Source organism: Mastigoproctus giganteus, chromosome 8 (assembly GCF_048544385.1).
Source record: "Mastigoproctus giganteus isolate SK-2022 chromosome 8, ASM4854438v1, whole genome shotgun sequence".
In the NCBI taxonomy this organism is placed as follows: Eukaryota; Metazoa; Arthropoda; class Arachnida; order Uropygi; family Thelyphonidae; genus Mastigoproctus; species Mastigoproctus giganteus.
In genome coordinates, this window is record NC_143582.1 from 217,259,567 (window position 1) to 217,286,936 (window position 27,370).

Consider the following 27,370-nt stretch of genomic DNA (forward strand, 5'->3'; position numbering starts at 1 on the left):
GCAATGGTCAGGCCACACCTTGAGTACTGTAAACCGGTCTGGAGGCCTCATTTCAAGAAGGATGTAGAGCTGCTGGATCGAGTACAGAGAAGGGCAACAAAATTAGTGAATGGAACAAAGGCTCTTAAGTTTTGCAAATTACAGTGTCTGGAGACTAGGCACCGGCGAGGTGATCTGATAGAGGTGTATAAAGCCTTGAATGGTTTGAGCATGCTCAATGCTGATGGGATTCTTCCTCTTGCTCAAAATAATCACCCGAGAGGGCATAAATTCAAATTGAGGAAAGACAGATGTAGGATAGATGTGCGAAAATTTGCCTTTAGCCAGAGGGTAGTTGGTTGGTGGAACAGACTTCCATCCCTTGTTGTGGAAGTTGATAGCTCAAATAAATTTAAGGCTCAGCTGGATAGGTATTTCGAACGAACGGATGGGTGAAGTGGAAGTTTTTTTTTTTTTTTGGCTGATGCTGCATAAGCTTGCTTTCTTGCATCATATGCCTCACTAAAGCTAATGCTAATGATTATCAAGTTGTTTTTTTGGCAAAGGGCGGGACTGCAGTGCTAAAGGACCTCTTCTTCGTTTGCCTTATCTTACTCATACCCCAAAATCAAATCCACACAGAAATGACAACGATTTGACTGCAGAGAACTTTAAAAGAAATGTGACAAAGGAATTGGGAGAGTCAGTTGAATTGCGTTTAAAAATCTTTCCAACAGCATTACGAGCGATCTGGCAATTACACTCCCGCCTAAAAGTTTGGAATCATGTTTCATATTTCTTCATTTTCAAAGCTTTTATGAAAATAGGATCAACTTGTTTACCAATTTTCATTAAAATATTTTCTATTATGTGTAAAAATCAAAAACCTCAAATAATACTTAAGAAATATTTAAGAAATCAAATGTAAAACTTCGTTTTAAACATGTAGGACTTCGTAGTCGTGTAGCGGTCCAAAAACCCTCATTCACATCGAAAATCGAAAGAATTGCCAAGAAGCCAAGAACCATCAACATTGGACAATCGAAGAGTGGCAAAAAAGTACTGTGGACGGATGAATTCAAATTTGAAATTTTTATATCTGAGCGTACAGTTTATGCGAGACGATCAACTGAAGAAAAAATGGTGCCACATTGTTTAGTGCCTATAATCAAGCATGGTGATGGTTCCATCATGATGTGGGACTGATTCTGTTTTTCTGGAGTCTATATAATATTGGTGTAAATACACCATAGAAAACGCTTAAACGAAAAAACTACGTTTGTAGTTTGAAGGGGCTCATTTTATCTGTATCTCATATTGTGCTCCTCCTTCACAACGAGTTGCCATGTATTGCACTACCTCGAATAAGTAACAATAGTGTTCTCTTTTGGTGAAGCGTTCCTTATTCGAGGTAGTGCAATACATGGCAACTCGTTGAGAAGGAGGAGCACAATATGAGATACAGATAAAATGATGCCTCTTCAAACTACAAACGTAGTTTTTTCGTTTAAGAGTTTTCTATAGTGTATTTACACCAATATTATATAGAATATTTACACTCTTAAATATATTATGCTTTATTGCATCAATCTTCGTTTTTCTGGAGTGTGTGACATCGTAAGAATTGAAGTGATTTTAAGAAAACGCTATAAAAACATTCTCGAACAATGCAATATCCTTTGGACTGGGACTTTGTGAAAGAAATTTTATATTACAACAAGACAAAAATTTGAAGCACTGACCTTTGCACGGACTTTATAGAACTAAATAACAGGAGCGGGTATTGCAAATTATGGTGTGGCTATCCCAACCACCTGACTTTAACCCAATAGAGCGTTTATGGAATCATTTAGACCGCGAAGTCTAGCGCTCGTGATTAGCACAGTTGGTAGAATCACTGTCCTCCCCCCACCGTGTGGAAAAGACCTGAGTTCGACTCCCATCGATGATGTAGGGAATTTTTATGGGCTTGTTTCACAACGTGCCCCAGTTAGTTGGCCTCGGGCGAGGGTAGCATGGTTTTTTCTCCCGGAAACTCTGGTCAAACAGAAAATTGACCTCAAAACACACGCAATTTATAGACAATATATAAGGAGCAATATGGCCTGGTCGGCGATGCTCCTAAAAGCTTATTACAACAACCGTGAGGTCTGCCCATCTTCACAAAATTTATGGAAACCTTGCAGATCGCTTGAAATAATGTTAGCGATATTAGCGATCGCTTGAAATAATGTTGAGGATATTTTGATGAAAAATAAGTATATGGATTGAATTGGACTTTATAAGTATGCTTTACAAAAATTAGTCCAAAGACTTCCACTTGCTAAACTACAAAACATGCTTGCCAAAATTTTAAGTTAGTCATTGTCAATTTTTAAGCAGATTTATAGGTAATCTTGGTAACCAAATATCATAATCAAAGATAAGTACAGTAGTGTATAATGGTCCCATGCGATGGATAATCGTTTTACAATTAATATTTTTAATCAGATATTTGGCTATGCTTTCTCAACAGCATACCAAGGCCGAGTGATTCTGATGGTAATCAAGTTACCAAGTGGTAACTTGATTACGACTGCTTGGCTATAATCACTTCCCTTCCACACTGTGTAGAAAAGGCTTGGGTTCAAATCTCGTCGAAATGTGCAAAATTATATTGAGGTAGTTTTTTTTTTTTTTTTTTTACATTGTGATGTAGTTAATGGCGTGTGTGGACGCATGTTTTTCTCACATTCTGGAAATGCGCGTTTTCATACAGCAAACTGGTAAATTCGTCATAGATTACGCATGATTTATAGACATAATATACAGTGTACTGACTTTTAGTTGTTGTCATTTGGTTTTTAGGAGCATTAGCAACTAAAGCCATATTGCTCCGGGGATATGCGGTGGTCATTCCCTGACCTTTCCGCATCCTTCGTATTTGGTGGTCACAGGCTGGAACCCCGGTCTAATCAAGAAGTGTGTGTTACGCTCTGCTGCTCCTGCCCACCTAGCTACGGAGGCGCCCTGAGTTTTAGTGATATTAATTGCTTTGGAAAACCTTTGATAAAAAATATATTTATCTTTCTTTTTGTTGCTACATAATCCGATTCCACTTGAACAATATCTACTAGTTTGGCCCTTTATAAAAGCGCTGAATAGGGATTTGGATATTACATCTACCGTACTTAGAGGAAGTTCCTCTATCACATGGGTTTGAGAATTCTCAAGAGTATGCTAATATTATATCATTTTTTGATTTAAGTGACAATTTGAAAATCATTGTTGAAACCCTAGTTTTATACTCCTGACTTTAGCATTAGCATTAGTAGAGGCACATGATTCAAGAAAGCAAGCATATACAGCAACAGCCAAAAAAAAAAAAAAAAAAAAAAACCTTCCCATTTCACTGATCCATTCATTCCAAATGTTTAATGAATTGCCTTGAATTTATTTAAGCTATCAACTTCCACAACAACAGATGGAAGTTTGTTCCAGCAATCAACTATCCGCTGGCTAAAGGCAAACTTCCGCACATCTATTCTACAACTGTCTTTTCTCAGTTTGACTCTATACCCCCCTCAGATTTGTAATCGGAGCAAGAGGAACAATCCCATTAGCACTGAGCCTGCTCAATCCATTCAAGGCCTTATAAACCTTATTCTAGGTGTATAAGGCCTTGAATGGATTGAGAATTTTTATGATCAACTGGCAGGTGCCTGGTGATCTTAAAGATAGGTGTATAAAGTCTTGAATGAGTATCTTTAAGATCACCTGGCAGGTGCCTAGTCTCCAGAAGCTGCAATTTGCAGAACTTAAACCTTTCTTCATAAAAGCACCTCTTTGTTCCCTTCACAAGTTTTGTTGCCCTTCTCTGTACTCGTCCTAGCAACTCTACATCCTTCTTAAAATGAGGCTTCCAGACATGTGTGCAGTACTCAAGGTGTGGCCTGACCATTGCCTTATACAAGGGGATAATCACCCCCTTATCCCTGTTCCTGTATATCATTGACAAAACCCCATGACCTACTCTGGCAGCCTGTCTGCACTGCTCAGAAAACTTCATATCTGACTGCACAATTACTCAAGGTCTCTTTCATTCTCCACTACCCTGAGTATAACACCACCCAGTTGGTACGTTTCTTTTCGGTTATTGCTACCCATATGCAGTACTTGGCATTTGTCAATGTTACACTTCAGTTGTCACTTTTCAGCCAATTTGCCCAACTTATCTAGATCCAGTTGGAGTAACATACTGTCGTTAACAACCCTGCCAACCTTTGTATCATCTGCAAACGTGGACATTAAACTTGATACACCTTCATCAATATCATCGATAAATATATAAAACAACATGTGGACATGTGTATATGTAATGAGCGGCACCTAGAACGTCTGTTCAACTCCGCCTCGTGTCTCTCTCTGTGAAGAACAGTATCACTACAAATGGGCCAGATATGTGTATGATGTAGGTTTGTGTGTATTGTGTGTGTGTTCTGTTGTTATGTTCTGGCCACTTGGCTACCCAGAAGCATCAGTCACCTGGACAGATGATTCTGGGTACTCGTCCACACCACGGGAAGGTGGGCCAGTTTCAGTAGAGCACGTAACGCCTCAGAAGAGACTCTGACCCACCTGATGTTGCCAAAAGGTGGGCCAGATTCCTCCGGGGGCCCATTCCAGAGGAAAAAGGAAAGAGCGAGAGAGAAAAAAAAATATATATATAATAAATAAATAAATAAAATAATAATAATAAATAAATAAATAAATAATATTAATAAAAAAAAGAAAAGAAAAAAAAGACACGTTGCAATAAAAATAAAAAAATACTAAATAAATAAAAGAATAAAATAAAATAATAATAAACTAATAGTAAAAGAAAAAAAACAAAAAAAAACACAGACTGGCGCTGGTGAGAAAAGAAAAAAAAAAAGGGTAGTCTTCAATAAATACTCTTGCATCCAGAATTATTCAGATGTGGAACTGATGACCTTTAGGATCAGTGCAATGACAATTCATGTGTCATGAACCATAGAAGAAAATAAATCAGAGAAGCAAACTATTGTCCCGCTTATACAGTCGGATTTGGTGGATTGTTCTGGTGCGCTAATCTGGCGTTGATACAAAACAACAATAGGCCGAACACCGAACCTTGGGAAACTCCACTAATAACATTTGTCCATAGTAACGAATGGGCCTGGTGTACTGGGGTCCATGGTTTTTTAATAACATACACGTATAAGTTATAAATCCAGTTTAATGTAAGAATACTAACAGTAGCTTTCGAGACGCGTCTCGAAAGCTACTGTTAGTATTCTTACATTAAACTGGATTTATAACTTATACGTGTATGTTATTAAAAAACATTTGTCCACGAAGATCAGTGTCCATTGATTACTACTCTCTGTCGCCTCCCACTGAACCTTATCCATTGTAGCAACTTACCCTTAATGCCATACCTCTCCAGTTTGTACAGCAGTCTTCCATGTGAAGACTGCTTTACAAACTGCTGAAGACTGCTTTTCTGAAATCCAAGTATATGATATCAAAATTATCTTTGGCATTCAGTTCCTTTGTGACCACATAGTATCAAATCAAATTGGTCAGACAAGAGACCTCCTTTTAAAAAACTCATGCTGTGTCTTAACTGTTACTGCAGTCTTGTGTAGATGATCCTGCAATGCTTCTTTAACCAGTGATTCCATTATGTTCTCCCAAACACAAGTTAAACTAACAGGTCTATAGTTATGTGTCATCTTTTGAACCCCCTTTGTGAATTGGTGATCCATTTGAACATCTCTAGTCCGTGGGGACTTCCCCCGAGTCCAAGGATGCTGTCATAATTATGGCTAAGGGTTTGCTTACTTCTTTGCCATTTCCTTTAATATAACTGGATAGATCCCAACTACCGCAGGTGCCTTTCTTATCTTTAATTTCAACAATTTCTCATCCACTTTGCTCTCAGTTATTACAAAATCATTTAACTCCTTGTTAGAGTTTGATAAACATCTGGCCCTCTCCTTGAATAACTGTGTGAATGTAGATGCAAAATACTCATTTAGTTCGGCAGCTATCAAGAGAACGATCATCTACAGTCAAACTATTGATATCAAGTGGACCAATCTGATTGATTTCCTTCCTTTTAGAGTTTATATAAGTAACGAAGTGTTTGCTGTTTTCCTTTGCATCCTTTGCCAAAGATTTTTCATAATCTGCCTTCGTTTGCCTAACCTCCTTTCTGACTTGATTACAGACTAGCTTGTATCTAGCATAGGCTTCTGTGTCGCCTGATAATTTATGTCCATCTCATGCATTTTTATTCTCTGCTACGAGTCTCATTAATTCGTTTGGTCCTAAACCTAGGGCAGTATTTCTTAGTTGGAACAAAAAGCCTAGTAGCTTCCATAATTACTTCCTTGAATGCTTCCCATTTAGAATTTGCTGTTGGTAACATCATCAGTTGGTCCCACTGTATAGAACCTAAAAAATCTCTGAGACCACTGTAGTCGCCTTTACTAAAGCAAAAACTTTTCCCTTTACCCGTAATGGTAGTTACATCTTTAAGTAAATCCCACATCAGTACACTGTGATCACTGCCGCCTAGTGGTTCCTAGTGGTCAGGCACGCGGGTGCATAAGTACACGTGCCTTGAGTGACCGGGATTCAAGCTCGTGACTACTGAATACGGTGCTGTTTCTTGTATTCTATCTACCGTGTGAACTCCTCTGACCGTTTGGTCGTCCCGGAGTATAAACAGAAAATTTATTTATTTTATCAATAATCAATGCTGATAATCAGATCAAGAGTGGCACTCCCTCTTGTTGTCTCTCTAGCACGCTGCGGTTAGGGGGGGGGGAATTATCAAGGCCAAGTTATATCAAGGATCTGGGTATATCACTTTTTCCTACAACTGAATACATCATGAATTGTTAAACTAATAGAGCAAACGTATCTGCGAAAATATCCAAACCTGCCAAACACTTCCTAGTTAATTTCACAAGTATACGTGGTCTCAGATCTAATCTCAATTGTGTCCATTTCCACTTACAGTCTACCAAACTCAATGTACTTTTTCTGACAGAATCTCAGTTATCGGTTGATTCAACCACTGCTCATTTCAGTTGCCCAAATTATTCGTTGTATAATTCCTTTCGTCTCAAAGGTGGTACTTGTGCATATGTCCGTTTCGATATTCCCTGTGAGACTAGGTAATGTGGAATCTTCTCTTTTCAGTATTCTCTGGCTTAAAATCTCTCTACCTCATTGTGTCAAATTCATCTGTTGTCTCTACTGTTCTCCCAATTTTACTAATCAATTGAAACTCTTTGACTTCCTCTCTTTGCAACTTGACTTTCTCCAGTCCAACTTACCTAACCAGTGAGGTAATTTTCCTTGGTGATTTTAATGTTCACAACTCCAGCTGGCTTCCGTTTTCTAGTCACACAGATCCAGCTGGTCGAGACGCCGAGGCTTTTGCAATTACTACTCGCACAGATTGTTCATTTACATACCAGAATACCGGACAATCCCAACAATACAGCCAACACTCTTGATCTTTTTCTCACAAAGAATCCTTCTAAGTACACGGTCAAAGTGAGAGATCCTTTAGGCACCTCAGATCACAACTTGGTGATTGTCTCTTCTCCAATGGAGCCTTTATCTCATGGTTATTCCCAACTTCATGTTGCTTGGCATTACAAGAAGACAAAATATGATGACCTGCCAGATTTCTTTTCTTCTTTTCCTTGGTTGGATTACTGTTTCAAAACTTCTGATGTCACCATTTGCTCAGTTCGTATCAGTGAAATTATTCTTGAAAGAATGGAATAAAGGATTTCATTCCTACAAGAATCCTTAAAATGTAGTCCTTTAACTAGACCTTGGTTTTCCAATAAATGTGCCTAAGGATGTTCAAGAGAAGAATGTTGCATATCATAATTGGCTTGTTTCCAATTCTTCAGTTTCATTTTCTGCCTACACCAGAGCCCCACAACAATTGTAAAGCAGTTATTAATCAGTCCAAACCAGATTTTGAACAGACTAAGAGTAGAATACTTGCTTCTTGCCCTAATGGTAGTCGAGCGTTCCGGTCTCTTGTGAAAGCTATTGGCCGCAACTTTTGCCCATCTCTGCTCCCACCTCTGTCCAAACCATATGGTTCTGTTGTCAGTTCAGTCAAGGATAAAGCTGACCTGATAGCATCCCATTTTTCTTCCAACAAATGTATTAATGATCTTGATAAAACACCTCCCACCATTCCCAGCACGCCCCATTCAATGCCTCCTGTGATCTTCCGTCAAAAGGATGTCAGAAGGATTTTGACAAATGTTGATGCTAAGAAAGCTCCCGGTACTGACGGTATTTCTCCATTTGTTCTCAAAACCTGTGCTCTTGAACTTACTCCTATTCTTTGCCGCCTTTATTCACTTTCTTGTTCCAAAGGTTTTTCCTTCTGCTTGGAAATTTGCTCATATCCAGCCAGTTACAAAAAAGGGTGACAAATCCCTCCCATCCAATTATCGTCCCATTGCAATTACTTCTACTCTTTCTAAAGTAATGGGGAAATCAATTAACCGCCAACTCTTAAACTATCTAGAAACCTTCCGTCGGATCGACGATCGCCAGTATGGATTCCGTCAGTGTCGATCCACTGGTGATATTCTGGCTTATGTTATCCATTTATGGACTAACTCAATAGAAAGGTTCGGTGAAACACAAGTAGTTGCTCTTGACATCTCAAAATCTTTCGATCGTATTTGGCATAAAGGTCTTCTAAACAAGCTTCCATCTTATGGTTTGTAAACTGTTTTTTTAAATGGTTATCCAGTTTTCTCTCTTACCGCTCACTAAGGGTGATGGTAGATGGTTCTCTGTCTTCTAACTTCTCCGCTAATGCTGGTGTCCCCCAATGTTCAGTTCTTTTCCTCTTGTATATTAATGACCTTTTTCCATTGACCGGTAATCCTCTCCACAGCTCTGCTGATGATAGCATATTTTCCAGTTTGAGAAACCTTACCCTGCTCAGTCATTTTCAACTTCTCGAATATCTGTTACCAATTCCTTAAAAATGCCGATCTCCAGGTAATTTTCCAGTGGGGCAAAGACAACTTAGTTGATTTCAATCCTAAAACTCCATCATATGGTAATTTCCGAGTCTTATATCTCACAAAAAGATTCTTCTGCTCCTATGCTTATCTTTGGTGACACTCCGATTTCTAGGCAAGTTGATATCTCTTTTTGGGATTACACTTCTAATCCTGACTTACCCTGACTTCTAATCTCACTTGGCCCAAGCACATTACAAATATTGGTTCCTCTGTATCTAAAAAACTTGGTTTTCTATTTCGTTCTCGGAGTTACTTTTCTTAGAAACAGCTGTTCACTCTGTAAAAATCGCAAATTCGCTCTACCATGGAATATTGTTCCCACATCTGGGGCGGTGCTCCGGAACCTCTCTCAGGCTTCTAGATTCCAGTCAGAAGGGGGCAGTTAGGTTAATTAATGACTCCTCTCTAACAGAGTCTCTCCACTCGCTGTCTCATAGACGTACTGTTTCTGCTGCATGCCTTTTCTACAGATACTTCCATGGGCATGTTCTGAATTGTCTTCTATAATTCCCGCTCTCTGTTTCAAAACAGTCCGATCACGTGCCGCCACCAGTCAATATCCATTTACTGTCCATCTTGAAACTCAGAACCAACTTTTCGTCTTCCTCGTTTATTCATTCAACTGCCGTTTTCTGCAACATCCTTCATACATATTTCCTGAAAATTACAGTATACAGAATTTCAAGTGTAATGTCAACAAATATCTTCTTTTTTCTTCTCAACCTCCAACCCATGCACGGTACTAATAGGTTCTAATACCTCTCGAGTTTGGGGCTTTCATAAAAAAAAAATATATATATAAAATGAAAATTTGTCCGTTAGAATGAGTATTTTAATTGTAATGAATTCGCCAAATCAAAAACATGAAAAAGATTCTTTCCCAGCAATTTGGCCAACTAATAACATTACACATGAATAATGTGTAAAGTTATTTGTTGAAATATTTATCTTCATGGTGCATAACATTTACACAAGATGTCGCTATTACAGTTGTAGACTGTGCGTGATTTGAGGTCTCCCCCCCTCTTTACCGGTGGGGAACAAGAACAGAAGTGTTTATATTTTACCATGGAATATGAGATAATTAAAGCACGTGAAGAGAGAGAGATGTCAAAAAGTGAAACCGGTAGCCGATAAGGGCTAACGTCTTTTAAGCTAAGAGAACGTTGCTTTTCACTATTCTGAGGGATAAGAATAAGATAACAACCGGGTCTCCCAAGCAGGTCCAGAAAAGAACAACTTATTACATAATTCCAAACACGGTAATCACAGTGAGGCAGGCAATTAATACAACATGTGGCAATGCTGAAATAACGAAAATTTCTCTGCCAGCAAGAAAATTCTCATGGGAAGAATGAGAATGTCCCCCCCCTCTCTCTCTCTCTCTTTCTCCCCTGATACTGTTAGTTTTGGAGGAGACCTTTGTTTCGGTCCGATCCTGAGTAATAACAATAATCAGATTTATTATCTACAAGCAATATGATACATCAAAGGCGATCAAAACATACACATGATAACGCCAGTGAGGCCAGAAAGAGGTTAATGTGAATAACATAGCTACCACCAAGTTCAGGTCAGAACCAATAATGCATCTTTTATGGACATTTTTCGCAACATGGTTGAGTTGGTCTAAGGCGAGGGTATCAGGGTTTTTCCTCCCGGATACTAGGGTTTTTCGTCCAGCAAACAGGCAATCGACCACAGAATACACGCAATTTACAGACATAATATATACACGGCGCAATATGGTCTACGTCGCAGATATGCCTAAAACCAAACAACAAGAAGTAATATATCCAGGACCATCAGTAATGACCATCAGAACCAGATTTTGGTATAAGCCAAGTAAGCCATGGCCTTGCTATCTGAAGTGAGGCCCTCCCTTTTTCCTTATATGAATATAAAAATGTATAATTACATATTCTGAGGCCTCTTCACATGCTTTGGTTTGGAGCCTTATTATCTGAACCCGGCCCTCGTTATCATGCAATCAGCGGTCGAAATGGAAAATTTTACAAAATGGAACGCATGCTTTTTTAGTAGTAATAGTAGTAGTGGCATGTGATGCAAGAAAGCAAGTGTATGAGCTTATGCAGCATCAACCAAAAAAAAAAAGTCATCATCATACCATTCCCTCCAAATGTCTGTCCAGTTCCTCCTTAAATTTATTTAACCTATCAACTTCCACAACGACAGATGGAAGTTTGTTCCAGCAATTAACCACCCGCTAGCTAAAGGCAAATTTCCGCACATCTATTCTACATCTGTCTTTTCTTAATTTGAATTTATGCCCCCTTAGGTTCGTAATCTGAACAAGTAGAAGGATCCCATCAGAATTCAGCGTGCTCAACCCATTCAAGGCCTTATACACCTCAATCAGATCACCGCGCAGGTGCCTAGTCTCCAGCCACTGCAATTTGCAGAACTTAAGCCTCTCTTGGTAAGAGGATCCCTTCATTCCCCTCACCAATCTTGTTGCCCTTCTCTAAACACGCTCAAGCAAATCTACATCCTTCCTAAAATGAGTCCTCCAGACCTGTACGCAGTACTCAAGGCGCGGCCTGACCATTGCCTTATACAGAGGGACAAGCACCTCCTTCTCCCTGCTAGAAAAATTCCTATATATCATTGACAAAACCCCATGACCTGCCCTGGCAGCCTGTCTGCATTGCTCAGAAAACTTCATATCTGACTGCACAATTACTCCCAGGTCTTTTTCATTTTCTACCACCTTAAGTGTAGTAGCACACAGTTGGTACGTTTCTCTGGGGTTACTTCTACCCATATGCAGTACTTTGCATTTGTCAAGGTTAAACTTCAGTTGTCACTTCTTAGCCCATCTGCCCAAATTATCTATATCCTGTTGCAGTAGCACACTGCCATTACTGTCATTAACAACCCTGCCAACCTTTGTATCATTTGCAAACTTCGACACTAAGCCTGATATACCTTCATCAATATCATAATATCATATAGTACAAGTACGTATATGATATTATCAGTGCTAGTGATGCACTGGTTCCGGTACACTGTGGTCATTCCGAGCCTTACATATTCATCCAGATTTTCTTCATTTCTCAAAATGTATTTCGGTGTCATCAGTTCTTGTAAACCTCTGAGATAAAAATGTGTATTGTCTTTCTCGCTGGTAACTTGGGCAGTCAATAAAATATGTTTTTTTTTTTTTTTACTGTGAGACCAGGATGGCAGTAGAGAGGATGGCATTTCACTGTGTATTGGAGTCTTTCCTTCTAAGAAGGTTAGTAAAAATACGGTGATTGCGACTCGTCTTATCAGGGTTCGACCCGATTTTCTCTTAATATTCGTGTAAATCAACATGAAGCCTCAGTTCGTGCTTCTCGTTCAGCAGCGTCAGAATTAGCCTTTTAGCCTTTCATGCCACTAACGAAAAACATACTTTTTTATTTAACGAAGCCAAAATACTTAACGTTCAACGTAATTATACGCGACTATTAATTGCAGAAACCGTTGAAATTAAATTACACGAAAATTCTGTTAATGTTCGGCGGCCATATTTGATCTCCGATGCGTGGACCTTTACGCGCATGCGCGAAGAAAAATAATCTCTATTTAAGTTCAGGTTTAACCCGATTCGGTAATTTTCATTCCTGTGATCACGACATACGGTCGAAAAGCGTTGTCAGCTTCAGGAAGGAAAATCGTTTTGAATATTTTCGTTAGATTTTTTTAATTGCGTTAATTTGATTTTTAATTGATTTGAATTGTGTTAAATTGATTATTTAATTATTTATATTTTACTCTAATGTACCGGTAAGTTTTCGTTTTTTCCGTTTTAATTTCTGGAGGGTATTATACGGAAGTTTTCTACGCACTATATTGAGGTAAACTCCTCTTATTGTTTTTACTAATATTATTATCAACGTAGAACATATTGAGTTGTACAGCTCTGATTCATACATTCTAAGAAGGTATAGCTCACTTATAATATAATTGTGTTCGATGCATATTCTAGTAAGAACCACTTCTTATTTTCCTACTTCCCTGGTGATGGAAGTCCAGAAGGACAGTTGAGTCTTAATTTCCATAAGTTTGTTGTTGTTGTGTTCTTGCCATATGTCATGGGAGTAATAGGTTTTTTGTATGATGATTTTATAGTTTTGAATAGAGAATTTCATATCATTCACATTTCAGTTTATTGGTTATTTTGCTATCTGATCGGCATTTTCATTTCCGAGTATTCCAGAACGGGCTAGCAACCAGCAGAATATCATAATATGTTGCCTGCCTTGTAGCTGGATCAGTTAGGATCTGATTTATTTTGGCAGAGGATGGTAATGTTCAGAGCTGATACAGCTTAAAGAGTCAAAATACATGATAAGCTTTGTAATGGTTTGAGAATCTAAGTGCTTAAGAGGCTCTACAGAGAATCTAAGTGCGTAATAGGTAGTTGGCAAAACGTGCTTCATAGAAATTACTTGGTAGAGAGGTTGAAATAGTGTAGTCAGATAAGCTTGCTATTATTTTGTCTGACTTCGAGCAATCGGTGTATATCTGGCTACACTAAGCGTTATGTTGGGTGTGGTCTGCATAAAGTCATCTTATGTTCAGTCTTGCCATGAGATTTTCTTGTTCAAAATCGGGTCGTTAAAGGTGAGATAGTATTAGCATTAGCATTAGTATTAGTAGAGGCATATGATTCAAGAAAGCAAGCTTATGCAGCATCAGCCAAAAAAAAAAAAAAACACTCCCATTTTACCCCTCCGTTCGTTCGAAATACCTGTCCAGCTGAGCCTTAAATTTATTTAGGCTACAACTTCCACAACAAGGGATGGAAGTAGTAAACAAAGTTCTTACTGCATCAGTTTTATCAGAATGTATTAGGGAATCCAAACTGGAAGAATAGTTGTTTTTAGAGTATATTTGTATATCTGTAAACTTTAAATTTGAATGCATTTCTCTTAACAAAGCCAAATAAAACCAAAAGGCTTGCTAAAAACTAAAAACTAAAAATTTGCTAAAATAGGCCACCGTAGCCGAGTGGTCAAAGCGCGAGTGCAGTAACACACGTTCCTTGAGTAGTATTAGTAATGGCCACATGGTGCAAGGAAGCGTATGGCTTATGCAGAACCAGCCAAAAAAAAAAAAAAAATAATAATAAATAAATAAAATAATAAAATAAAATAAATAATAATAATAAAATACCAATAAAAATACATAAAATAAAATAACAAAAAAAACAAAAAAACAAAAAAAAACAAATTGATGTAGACCGGGGTTCAAGCTCCTGACTGCTGAATACGGTCGATCTGCCAACCCGAATTGGATCAGCATGGTAGATTATGGCCCATTTCCATAAAAATGAATCGTTGAGCTTCCATCCTGCAGTGGGTTGATAATGGCTGCAGTTTACTTTTTTGCTGGGAGTCATCATGGAACAAGTAAATACAGGGACTGTGTTAGGGTAACTACAGGTAAATGCAGGGGCTGTGTTAGGGTCTTACTAGTTCTTCTTCTTCTTCTTCTTCTTCTTGGTCCTTAGCTGGCAGCTGGGGGAGGCGGTTGGCCACGCAACCAGTATGCTGCTGTAGGTGCCGCAGGGTTTCGGACTTGCTCTGTGATGTTCTTCCATACTTTACGATCAATGGCGTCAGTCCTGGCCTGGTTAAGGTCGAGACGTCGGCTCTTCAAGCCATTTTCCACTTGTTTGGTCCACGTTTTCCTAGGCGCGGTCCGTTGGATGCTCCATTGGGTGGGTCGTTGTCTCCAAAGGAGTGTGGATGGTATTCTGTTCGTGCCCATTCTACATACGTGGCCAAACCATCTAAGCCTTCGCTTCTGGATTTGGTCGGCAATGGTTTGTTGCTGTTGGCATCTGGCGCGGATGGTATCATTAGTGATGCGGTCACGAAGTGAGATGCCCAAAATCTGCCGCAGGCATCGCATTTGGAATACCTCAAGTTTGTTTAAATCTAGCTTGATACAAATCCATGTTTCTGATCCGTAGTCCTCTTCCACAGACACCATTTGAGCGAGGCGAACGCAGTGGCCACCTGTCCAATTCTGCTGTGGATTTCCATGGTGGATGCAACTTTCTTCTCCTGGACCAGCGACCCAAGGTATTTAAAGTCCTGCACTTGCTCGATCTGGACGCCTTCGAGATAGATGGTGGCTTGTGACTCATCTGTTGTCAGGGCCTTTGTCTTATCAGCATTGATCTTCAAACCGTATGGCCGGGCAATGCGGGCAATGTCGTAGAGGATGTCCGTGGCTTCAGAGTCGTTACCAGCAAAGATAGCACTATCATCGGCAAACATCAGGTCAGTCACATAGTGATCCTTGTCATATTGTATGCCCCGTCTGTTTCTGAATGCTTGCCTCATAATGGCGTCGACCACGATGTTGAAAAGCAACGGGGAGGCTACATCCCCTTGGCGGACTCCAGTTTGGATGGTAAATTCCTCAGATAAATCGTTCTGGATGCGCACCTGGCTGGTTAAAACGTTGCATGCAGTTTGGAGGAGTGTGATGACTTTTCGAGGTACATGTTCGACCTCTAGTAGTTTCCATAAGGCAGGCTGATGGACACAGTCGAAAGCAGACTTAAAGTCAATGAAAACAATGACGGTTGGCTGTCCACACCGGATCCTCTCCTCCATCAGCTGACGGATGGCAAAGATTTGATCACAGCATCCTCTCCCGGGTCTAAATCCCGCCTGTTCTTCTCGACTGGTTTGCTCGCGATGTTTTTGCAGCCTTGACTGGATGATCTTCATAAAGACCTTTCCGATGATGGAAAGGAGGCTGATGCCACGGTAGTTCTTGCAATCCCGGTTATCACCTTTCTTGTGGATCGGTACGATAATGGCTTTCCTCCATGTTAGCGGAATTTGTTCAGTGCACCAGATGGTTTTGAGGAGTGAGTGTAGTCGGCGAAGCAGTACATCTCCCCCGGCTTTGATCGCTTCTGTGGTGACTTGGTCCACTCCTGGTGCCCTGCCATTCTTTAGGGATTGTATGGCTGCTTTCACTTCTTCTACTGTAGGCTCAACATCGACCATGGAGACTTCAGGGGGATCAATCGATAGTGCGGCTTCTGGCGGTCCCTGAGATGGGTCGTGATTATACAATGCTTTGAAGAATTCACTCCACCGTTGCAGGCGTTCGGACGGTGATCGCACGAAGGTTCCATCAGCATTCTTGATGTTGTCACTAGTCAATTTGGTCTTTCCACTCAGACATCTGAGGGTGCGGTAGAGAGTGCGGTACTCGTTCTTGGATGCCGCCACTTCAAGATCGTCTGCCACTTGGTTCCAGTATGCTTCTCTTTCCGCTGTCATCCTCTGTCGGACTTCTCGGTTTAGCTGCCGGTACCGTTCAAAGTCGACCAACTTTGCCTGCTTCGGTTTGTCCACGAGGTCGAGGCACTCGTCTAATATCCATGGTTGCATTCGACGTCGGGCAGGTGGACATAGGGGCTTGGCACATTCCAGGATGGCATCAGAGATCTGCTTTTCTTCTTCATTTATATCCTCGGGCACGGCTAGCGTCTCGAAGTGGTTGGATAGGGCGATCTGATATGCCCCTTTGTTGGCAGTATTCATTAGCTGCCTCCAGTCCAGCTTGGCTGACCGAGATGACCTTTTTGCATGCCGTAATTTGAGCTGCACCTTAGCCCGGATGAGGTAGTGATGAGATCCGCAATCAGGTCCCCTCATGGCACGAACGTCCATGAGTGATGAGCGAAATCGGGCGTTGATCAGAATGTAGTCCAGGATTGCTGAGTCCTTGCCAGATGGATTTCGCCATGTAAGTTGATGTTTTTGAGGGTGCTGGAACTGATTGTTTCCGATGATCAGGTTGTTAGATGCGGCAAAGGACAAATTTGCCCATTGTTGTTTCCCAACCAGATCTGTCCACGCCAATGTGGGCATTAAAGGCCCCTGCGAGGATGATCACTTCTGTCTGTGGAATTGAATCCAGTGTATGTTGGAGCTGGTTGTAGAAGTCATTCTTGGTCGGGTCCAGGCTAGTCTCAGTTGGTGCATAGGCGGAGATAATATGGGTCTTGATGGTGCCCTTGACAGTAAGGACTGCCAGGCGGTCCGATATTGGTTGGAAAGCGATCACACTAGTGGTGGCCTGAACATCGACCATAAAGCCCACTCCTGCTTCTCGTTTCTCACCATCAGAGTAGAACAGGTGCATGTATACTTGCATCTACACCAATGCTAGAAGTATAGTAAATAAATTTGATGAATTTGAAGTGCTGATCAAGACATCAAAGGCAGATATTGTTGGGATATCAGAGACAAGGTTGTGGGGGGGGAGAAAATTATAACTTTACTTTTTATTTTTATTTAATGATTAATTTTCAGTATTCTTTATTTTGTTCCCTTTTATTTATATAGACTTTTTTTTTTATACCCCCACTTACACATCTGACTTAGACTTCACAGGAGAATTCAGGTTCAAGGGAACTTCTCAATTACTTATAATTCCCTTCGGAAAGGCTGAATGTTCAAGAATGACAAAAGCACACGTTAATTTATAACATAACATAGTTTATTTACATATATATATACAACATGATAAATTGATCAAAACGCAGGCACATACTAGTATTATCCAAATTTGCCTATGTAGCATCAGATATATATACAATTTAATACATTGGTTTTGCACTAGAAGGGTTATTTCTTTCTATACAACATAATCAATATCCTTACAAAACTGCTTTAGTTTCTTCTTTCTTCACACATGAACAATAATTACTTAAGTTCACACTCTTTCTCCTATGTAAATCAAATTCTTACCTTATAAATTGATTTAATAATTTCACTCTTAACTTCTGATTTATTTAGAGCCTCATTTTGTCTTGGGGAATATAATGTCACAATCTTTCTCTAATTAAGATAAATCGTATAATTAACATCAATTTCTGCATTAATGCTTGTTCCAAAGGGTTAGCTACATTCAGAAGTTCTTTTTCTTTCTCTGTATTTCTCTACCCTTCCCTTCCAAAATATATCATACATATATATTAGACAATAACTAATAACAAATATCCAATTTCCTTCCCTTACCTTTCTACACCTGTCTAATTATACATTACTCAAAACCCATACTATCGTCTGACTTATCTCTATATTTATGTATATATTTATATCTCTGTATATCCTTCCCTTAACATCTTTCTAAACATTATACTAATCTGATATTAGAGTTCCTACAGTCCTTTATTTGTAAGTGAGAATACCTTATAACTAGTCACTTACTAATTTTACGAATCGGACTTCTCCGTTTTGGGGCCTTCAGCTCCTTGTCTGGGAATGGCATCATCGTTTTCCAAGGGCATTAATCTCAGGACTTCTAGTTTCTCAATGGGCTGTAGTCTACGTCTGGATAGGGCATCACTGTGTCTCTTAGGAATTTATGGACTCGTCTTCGATACTGCTACTTAACCTTCGGTTCAGCTATTCTGGCGGACTAGGGATTACAACTTTACTTCTCAGCTCAGTTATCTGCGCCTTGCCTTTATCACTGCCTTCATATGATGGGCTAGGGTTATTTCTTTCCTTGGCCTTTATCACTGCCTTCATATGATGGGCTAGGGTTATTTCTTTCCTTGGCCTTTATCACTGCCTTCAGATGATGGACTAGGGTTATTTTTCTCCTTACACTACTTATTTTCACGCTGGCCACTTTCACTACCTTCCTATAACGGACAGGTTTATTTCTCCATACACTTCATTCATCTGTAAACGGGCCACTACCCTTGCCTTCCAATTATGGATTAGGCTTATTCCTTCATACACTTCATTCATCTGCATATGGGCCACTACCCTTGCCTTCCAATTACGGATTACTCTTATTTGCATACGGGCCACTACCCTTGCCTTCCGATGACGGACTACTCGACTGTTCTCTTCTATTATGAAACTCCACTAACTTTTCTTAACTTACTGACTGCACTTAAACTTATCTAACCCTTCACTACTCCATCTTAACTTTGTCAGATCTTTCCCAACTGGCTGACAGGACAGGACAGGACAGGACTTATCTAACCCTACACAACTTATTACTCATTTTCCCACTAACACTGTCAAAAACTCAACTCTGTCTTTCCTAACTCATCTTCACAAAACACCAACAAAAGCTCAACTCAGTGTTTATAACTCATTTCCATAAACACCCACATAAACTCAACTTTGTGTTCTTTTTAACCCATTTTCACAAAACACTAACAAAAACTGAACTCAGTGACTTTTAACGCATTCTTTCCCTAACACCGTCAAAAGCTCAACTCTGTGTTTTTACTAACCCATTTCCACAAACACCGACAAAATCTCAACTGTCTGACTATTTTAACCCGTTTCCACAAACACCGACAAAATCTCAACTGTGTGTCTTAACTCATTTTCACAAAAAACCAACAAAATCTCAACTGTGCGTTCTTCTTGCTGCGTGCGCTCTCTTTTTGTTTTCCGAATTTGTGTACCGCCCTTTTGTGTTGGCCCACCTTCGCTCCGAAATTTAACCACTCGTACTTCAATATTTAAATTTACATCCTCACTATTCGCTAGTGTGGGTTTCCGATGCTATACCCATCCCTGCTAGATTCAACCTCCCATTTTAATATCACTATTCCTTTCCCAGGCCGTCTGCTGCTTTGAAGTTCGCCGCCATCTTTCTGTTTCACTTAACACCTTTACTTCCTAAGATGCCAAAACTTGCTATCACCGACAGCCAGACTCCAGTCTTAAATCTCATCGGAGCATTTGTCCCGTATTTACTACCCAACTCGTCTCCAGGTGTCACCGATCAAAGGAATGTCCCGACAAACTCAGTCCTTTGCTGTATTGTTCTTTCGGAGCCATAATTATTCACACGTACTCGCCGATAGCCGCTGCTACCTGTTTCCATTGTTTTGGTGTTATTTCCCGTGTGCTGGGAGCTGAAGCATACCCCCTCCTGCTACTAGTCTCTCATGCTTACCCCGTACCTTGTAACCTTGTCTAAATTTAATCCCTTGCGAGTGACCCATTATCTTAGTAATATTTGTGACTGGTAATGTTTCGCTGCCCCATATTGCTATATCAGCTTTACTTTTAATAAATTAATCTCTTGAATAAAATATTTTACTTGTAGGATTTTATATCTTACAAGGTATCACACAGATATAAGCAGTGTAGAACTGGAATTTTGGGAGTACAATGTGTACAGAAAGGATAGACAAGGTAGGAAGGGAGGGAGGCTATGCTGTTAGTTAAGAAACACATAAAATTTAAGGAAGTGCATCCAGTTGATATGGGTGGACAGTGCAATGTTGAGTCAGTTTAGTGTGACATAAGCACTGGGAAAGGGAAAATGAGAGTAGGAGTGTGTTGTAGTCCTAACGGCTCTGATGAGTACAACGAACAATTGTTCAGAGAAATAGAGTGGGCCAATAAATCAGAACTTTTTGTAATGGGGGATTTTTAACTTTCCAGATATTGACTAGAACTTGTGGGTTGGTCATTCGTACGCTAGCAAGACTTTTATGGATTTATTGGAGGATTGTTTTCTACAGCAACATGTTCGAGAGGCAACTAGAGGGAGTTTAAAACTACCAGAATAAAATCAGTTCCAAAGACCAGGAATGTAGGCATAATAATAGAGACTGAAACCAAACAAGAAGCGCCGAAAATTATAAGCAATCCTAAAATACCTGAACTGGGACTTACAGCGGCCATCCCCAAGCAGAAGGAGCCTTCAATAATCATCTCGAACCTGGACAAGGACCTCTCTCTCTCCAGAACAACTGGTCGAAGAAGTCTACCAGAGGAACTTAAAAAATCATATTCGGGATCAGGATGCACAGACCTTATTCACACCCAAATATTCCACCATGACTAAAGATAAAAGTCATAATAACTGGGTAGTAGAATTAGCACCAGAAGCATGGCAAGTGTTAAATGGTCAGGCTAGAATATTTAAATGGAGGAAGCCACTGCTTGCGGGAGCACGTGTCTGTGCCCAAGTGTTTCAGGTGCTGTAAATTTGGTCACACCTGCACCCAGACTGTGCAAACGTGCAGCTACTGTTAAGAGACGGGTTGCAACTACAGCATGTGCCCTAAAAAAAATATCCAACCGACCTGCGCCAACTGTAAGAGTCAAAAAATGGACGCCAGCACTCGATTAGAGATGCCAAATGCCCAGTGTACCTTAAAGCGAAAAGTTTGCATCAAGCAAGACTAAACTATGGGGACGCGCCTTTAGAAGATCAACACCAACAAGGTTAGATTCTTACAAATCAACGCTCAGAGAGCCAAGGCAGTGGTCGATCAGGTCAGACTGAAAGCTGAGAAAGAAAATATTGTTATGCTAATTCTGCCAGAACTATGCACACATATGAAGGCGGTTAGACGATATCCACTATCCTATAAAATTATGCAGGCAGAAAATGACACCTCCTGGGCTGCAGTTGTGGTGAGAAACTCAGACATTACAGTAACAAGAGTAACAAATCTGTGGACAGCCTGGGTTGAATGCGCCAATATCATCACCGCCCTGGAAGACTTCTACGTGGTGGCCTTATATTTCCGCCCAGGAAAGAATATCACATTTGCGGTTCGGTACCTCCACTCTATTCTGGACGCTATTCCAAGTGCCAAAATAATCATCGGTGCGGACGTAAATTGCAGGTCACCAGTGTGGCATAGCCACACAGCTAACCATCAGGGACTCGGAATGGCCAGAGGTTGGAGGAGTTCTTGCCAAATGCCGACTCACAGTCATAAACCTCCCCAAACAACCTGCCGACATTCTGCAACACACTGTGGGAGGCAACCATCGATGTCTCTTTGGCCACCAGAAACAAATAACTGGATGGAGCAAATAACTGGATGGAGAGTCCAGGATGCTTGGCTCACCTCCGATCATCGAGCCTTGACATTCCAGCTTACCCACTCACTCAACAGAGCACCTACACCCAGACAAATGCTGCACAGATACTCTATCAAGAAAGCCAACTGGGAACTCTTTCGAACCACTGTGATTGCTGTGGTGCAGGAGCACCAAGAGGATTTTCAGACCACTGAGAACCCCAACCAGCTCCAAATGAATACCACTGCACTGATCACGCAAGCCAGCGACCTTGCCATATCTAGGAGGAATCCAACACCGGGAGCCATGCCCTGGTGGAACCAGAACCTACAACGTCTGAGAAAATAAACCCAAACGCGACGTAAAGCCTTTCAGAGAGCCAGAAAAATCTACCCAGCTGTGGAGATCGAAGTCCTCTAGCAGCAATATAGGGAAACCAGGAATGCATATACGGCGCAAATCCGTAAAAGTAAGCAGGAGTCTTGGGGAAAATGGTCTCCGCAATGGGCAACAACGATCCCTGGCATACAAAATCGCCACTAACAAACTCCCCAGGGGCAACAGGCCACAAATGGAGATCTGACAATAACTTGGGAGCACTAAGTAATCAACATCCTAAACAGTTTTCAAGCTGGAAGCCGACCCAACAACCAGTGAGCAACTGCTTATATGCCAAGAAAATGAGGCCTACCGAACTCAGACAACTGAACCGCCCTTCAGCAGGGAGGAACTCATCAATGCTGCAGCACATCAAAGGGAACAAATGCCCAGAACCAGACCTATCTCGAACCCGAAATACTGAAAAAGACAATGGAGATCTCTCCCGATCTACTCCTTAACTTATTCAACGCCTGCCGTCAAACCAGCAGCTTCCCACTGCTTTGGAAAATGGCAAATGCTAAACTTATACTGAAGAATCCATAAAAACCCCCAGATCTCCCCGACTCATATCGTCCAATAACCTTGCTTTCAGTGGTCAGTAAGCTCTTCGAGCGCCTACTGTACTATCGACTCCAACAGCATTACAATGCGGCAGGCCTCGCTTCGCCTAACCAATACGGTTTCAAGACGGGATCCTCTGCCGTGGATGCCCTCCAGCATTTGCTGAATCGAGCCAATGGATGTGACAAGAAGTACCTTCTAGTGATCTCTGTGGACTTTGCCGGGGCATTCGACTCCCTATGGTGGCCGAGTGTCCTGGCAAGAATCCGGACCGCTGGTGTCCTGGAAATTCTCTACTGCACAGTTACGAACTACCTTACTGACAGATCAATCGCTGTCAATGCCCCTTTGCGGGCACTCACTAAGACCGTCTGCAGGGGTTGTCCACAGGGTTCGGTCCTGGGTCTATGAAATGTGGTCCTGGATGCTTTCCTGGCCCTCGGTGAAGTACGATCCCAGACCTTTGACGATGACATACTCACAGTGATTGCAAACTCCAGAGCCCAGCTGGAAAACGTAGCCAACCAAGCCCTGAACACATTGCAAGAATGGGAAAAAAAGAATCAACTAAATATTTCCCCGGCAAAAACCAACTCAATCGTGCTGAAGGGAAAGCTAGACATCCGGCGACCTCCTCAGATAAAACTTAACCAAGCAAAAATAAAATTCACCAAGCAGCTCAAGTACCTAGGAATCATACTGGATCAGAACCTCTCCTTCCAAGACCACCTCAAATATACAAGGGTCAAAATCAGAGCTTACACTGTACTTATCTCCAGACTAGCCAGACGGGACTGCGGCCTCTCTGACGAATTCTCGATCTTTTTTATAAAGCAGTTTTCACACCCATAATCACCTATGCCGCTGGAGGTGGTACAACAAGGCCACGTCTGCCATCAACAAAAGAATTATTGACACCAGTCAAAGAACACTTCTCACCATCCGCGCGTGCAGCACGGCAAGCATACGCCCTGCAGATCCTTGCAGGCGTCCTCCCTATGGATTTGGAGATAGTGTATAGTGTGTTCGTGTCTAACGGCACTAGTGGTTTCCCCCATCTCCGCGTTGCTTTCACTGTGGGTGTCACAGTTCACTGTAAAGGCCAGAGATTTAAAAGTGTAAGGATTTTGTAAGTGTAGTGTTGTCTTCTGGCCATTTAGCTGCTAGACCCCTGGTGGGGCCCAACGTTGTTCACACTATGCCTCATGGAGGCAGACCAGGTACACTAGTATTTAGATATTTACTCTGGCAGGTCCTGCCACCTAATTTCCTGAGACTTCAGTGGCTAGGACCTAAAAGAAATAAAAAAATAAAAATAAAAATAAATTTCTCGCTCGGTGGACGTTAAGAAAATTGAGTAGAAATGCCAAATGAGTTTAGTGTGAACACACAATTAAATTTAATCGTTATTAAATTTTTAAAGTTATGTGGGGTGTACGCTAGCATATTAGGTAGAGTGGAGAGGAGATAGAAGGCTGGGGGAAAAAACAGAAATATGGGGATTATAGTGCACAGGGGACTCCTACACCAGTAAAGCCAAGATACCAGTAAAACCTGTCTCGGTTACACTACGGACCCAGCAAATGATTGCGCGGCAGAAAAGAGAAGGCTCCAAACTTACCTGGTGCAAGTGTGGCAAGAACGATGGAAACCCTCCCACAATGGAGAAATTACTAGGAAATTTGTGGCCGACGTCCGCCAGATCTTCCCCAAGGCACTGAGCTGGTTCTCACCGGGACTGCGGCCAACATATCTTTTAACAGGGCATGGAGCAATCAATGCTAAGCTGTTCCTCCTCGGGACAGAAGAGGACCCTTCCTGCGTTTGCGGAGGCCTGGAGAGCTGGCAGCACTTCATGTATGACTGCCAGCTCTATGACGACTTCCGCAACATCCTGATAACAAAACTGACTTACTTACCCAGAGGACAGGAACACCACCTGCTAGACACAAGGGAGGAATATTTGGCATTCTCTGACTTCGTCCAGGAGCTCTTCACGAGGCAGAGGACACTTAATGTTGTGGAACGTCACTGACATACCCCCATAAATATGACAACTTCACTGGAATGGACATAAGCCCTATGTGTGACATCCACCTGGATCTGACACTAATAGGTGCTCAAGATCACGAACGATTTGATATCAACCACTGGAGCATGACGGACGGCAGATGGACAGCTCAGTCGGACCTGACACTGATGGACTCGAACCAACGTGACATTGACCTCATCACAGACCTGAACACCTACCAGGACCAGATGTTAACCAACTGATGATGACATGGGGCGGTTTGCCCCTGCAGACCACATGGGCGATCTGCTCTGCGCTCCCTTGCATGGTGCCTTTACTCCTGTTCCATGGCGGGGGGGAGAAGACGGTTCTCTTTCCCCCTGCCTCTCCTTCTTTCCTCCCGGTGGGGCCTGGGCCAGCCTCACTGACCATATTGGGGTGGCCTTCTCTATCGTCCCCATATTTCTACCTCTCACCACCCAGTCTTCGGTCTCCCTCCACTACTCTACCTATACTCTAGTGTACGCCCCACACAAGTTCCAAAGTTTAATTACTTTGGAACTTGTTTGGAACGTTAAAGTTTAAAGCTTTTCCAATCCTAAGCACATCCCCTCTATTTTTTTTCCTCTTTTTTTTTTTTTTTCCTCTACATACGCCCTAGCCACTGTAATCTCAGGAAACTAGGTGGCAGGGCCTGCCAGAGTAAAATATAGAGCTACTGGGTACCTGGTCTGCCTCCACGAGGCCAAGTGTGGGCAACAGTGGATCCCAATAGGGACCCAATGGCTAAATGACCAAAAGAACAAGTACATAACACTACACATATACATAGCCCACACACTTTTAAATCTCTGGCCTTAACAATGAACTGTGACACCCATAATGAAAGCTATGCGGAGATGGGGAAAACCCCTGGTGCCGTTAGATTAGCATTAGTAGAGGCATATGATGCAAGAAAGCAAGCTTATACAGCATCAGCCAAAAAAAAAAAAACACAACCACTACTCCCATTTAACCCCTCCGTTCGTTCGAAATACCTGTCCAGCTGAGCCTTAAATTTATTTAGGCTATCAACTTCAACAACAAGTGATGGAAGTCTATTCCACAAACCAACTGCCCGCCGGCTAAAGGCAAATTTCCGCACATCTATCCGAAATCCGTCCTTCCTCAATTTGAATTTATGCCCTCTCAGGTGATTATTCTGAGCAAGAGGAAGAATCCCATCGGCATTGAGCATGCTCAAGCCATTCAAAGCCTTATACACCTCTATCAGATCACCTCGCCGATGCATAGTCTCCAGACTCTGTAATTTGCAAAACTTAAGCCTTTCTTCGTAAGAGCAATCCTTTGTTCCATTCGTTAATCTTGTTGCCCTTCTCTGTACTCGTTCCAGCAGCTCTACATCCTTCTTGAAATGAGGCCTCCAGACCTGTATACAGTACTCAAGGTGTGGCCTGACCAATGCCTTGTACAAGGAATAATCACATCCCTATCCCTGCTAGAAAAATTCCTGTATATCATTGACAAGACACCACGAGCTACTCTTGCAGCTCGTCTGCACTGCTCAGAGAACTTCATATCTGCCTGCACAATTACCCCCATGTCCTTTTCATTCTCTACCACTGTCAGCGTAGTACCACAGAGTTGATACGTTGATCTGGGGTTACTGTTTCTCATATGTAGTACTTTACATTTGTCAATGTTAAACTTCATACGAAAACACTTTACAATTTACACTTTACCTAAACATTAGGAGGTTGTGCTGTGTGGCATTCTCTACAACCTGACAAAAGGAAGATCGACCACCTTCATGGACCACACCACTTATCTGGAAACAACCACTCCATGGAAAAACGGTGACTCTCCACATTCCTCAAACAGACCTGTCAACAATACTGGAATGAAACAACCAAAGGTGCAATAAAGAAAAAAATCTTACCAGAGCTTGACAAAACTCACCCAGTACCACCATCTTGGTTCTCTCCAGGCCTCTTCACTACTTATTTCTCGACTGGTCATGGTGCCATCAAAGGAAAACTAATTACCCTAGGCTTGACTGACAAACTGCTTTGCTCCTGTGGCCTGGAATCCTGGGAACACATATGTACCATTGTCCACTGCATACTAAAAAAACCCACCAAACTATTATTTTTAGGCCACCTGAATAATTTAATTCATCTGCTGTGCTGTGTGTCGTATGTCTGTTAATTACGTGTGCTCTATGGTCGATTTGTCTGTTTTGCTGGACGAAAAACCCTAGATTCTGAAGGAAAAACCTTGCTATCCACGCCTGAGACCGACTAACTCAGCCACGGAGTGAAAAAAAAGCCCATTAAACTTCCTCGCGTCATCAACGGGATTCGAACCCGGGCCTTTTCCACCCGGTGTGGAGAGGACGGTGACGATATCACTGTGCTACCCACACAGACCCTCTGCTGCATACTGATCACAGCCATCCATTTCAACCCGAAGGATGAGGAGCACTATCTTCTGGAATCAAA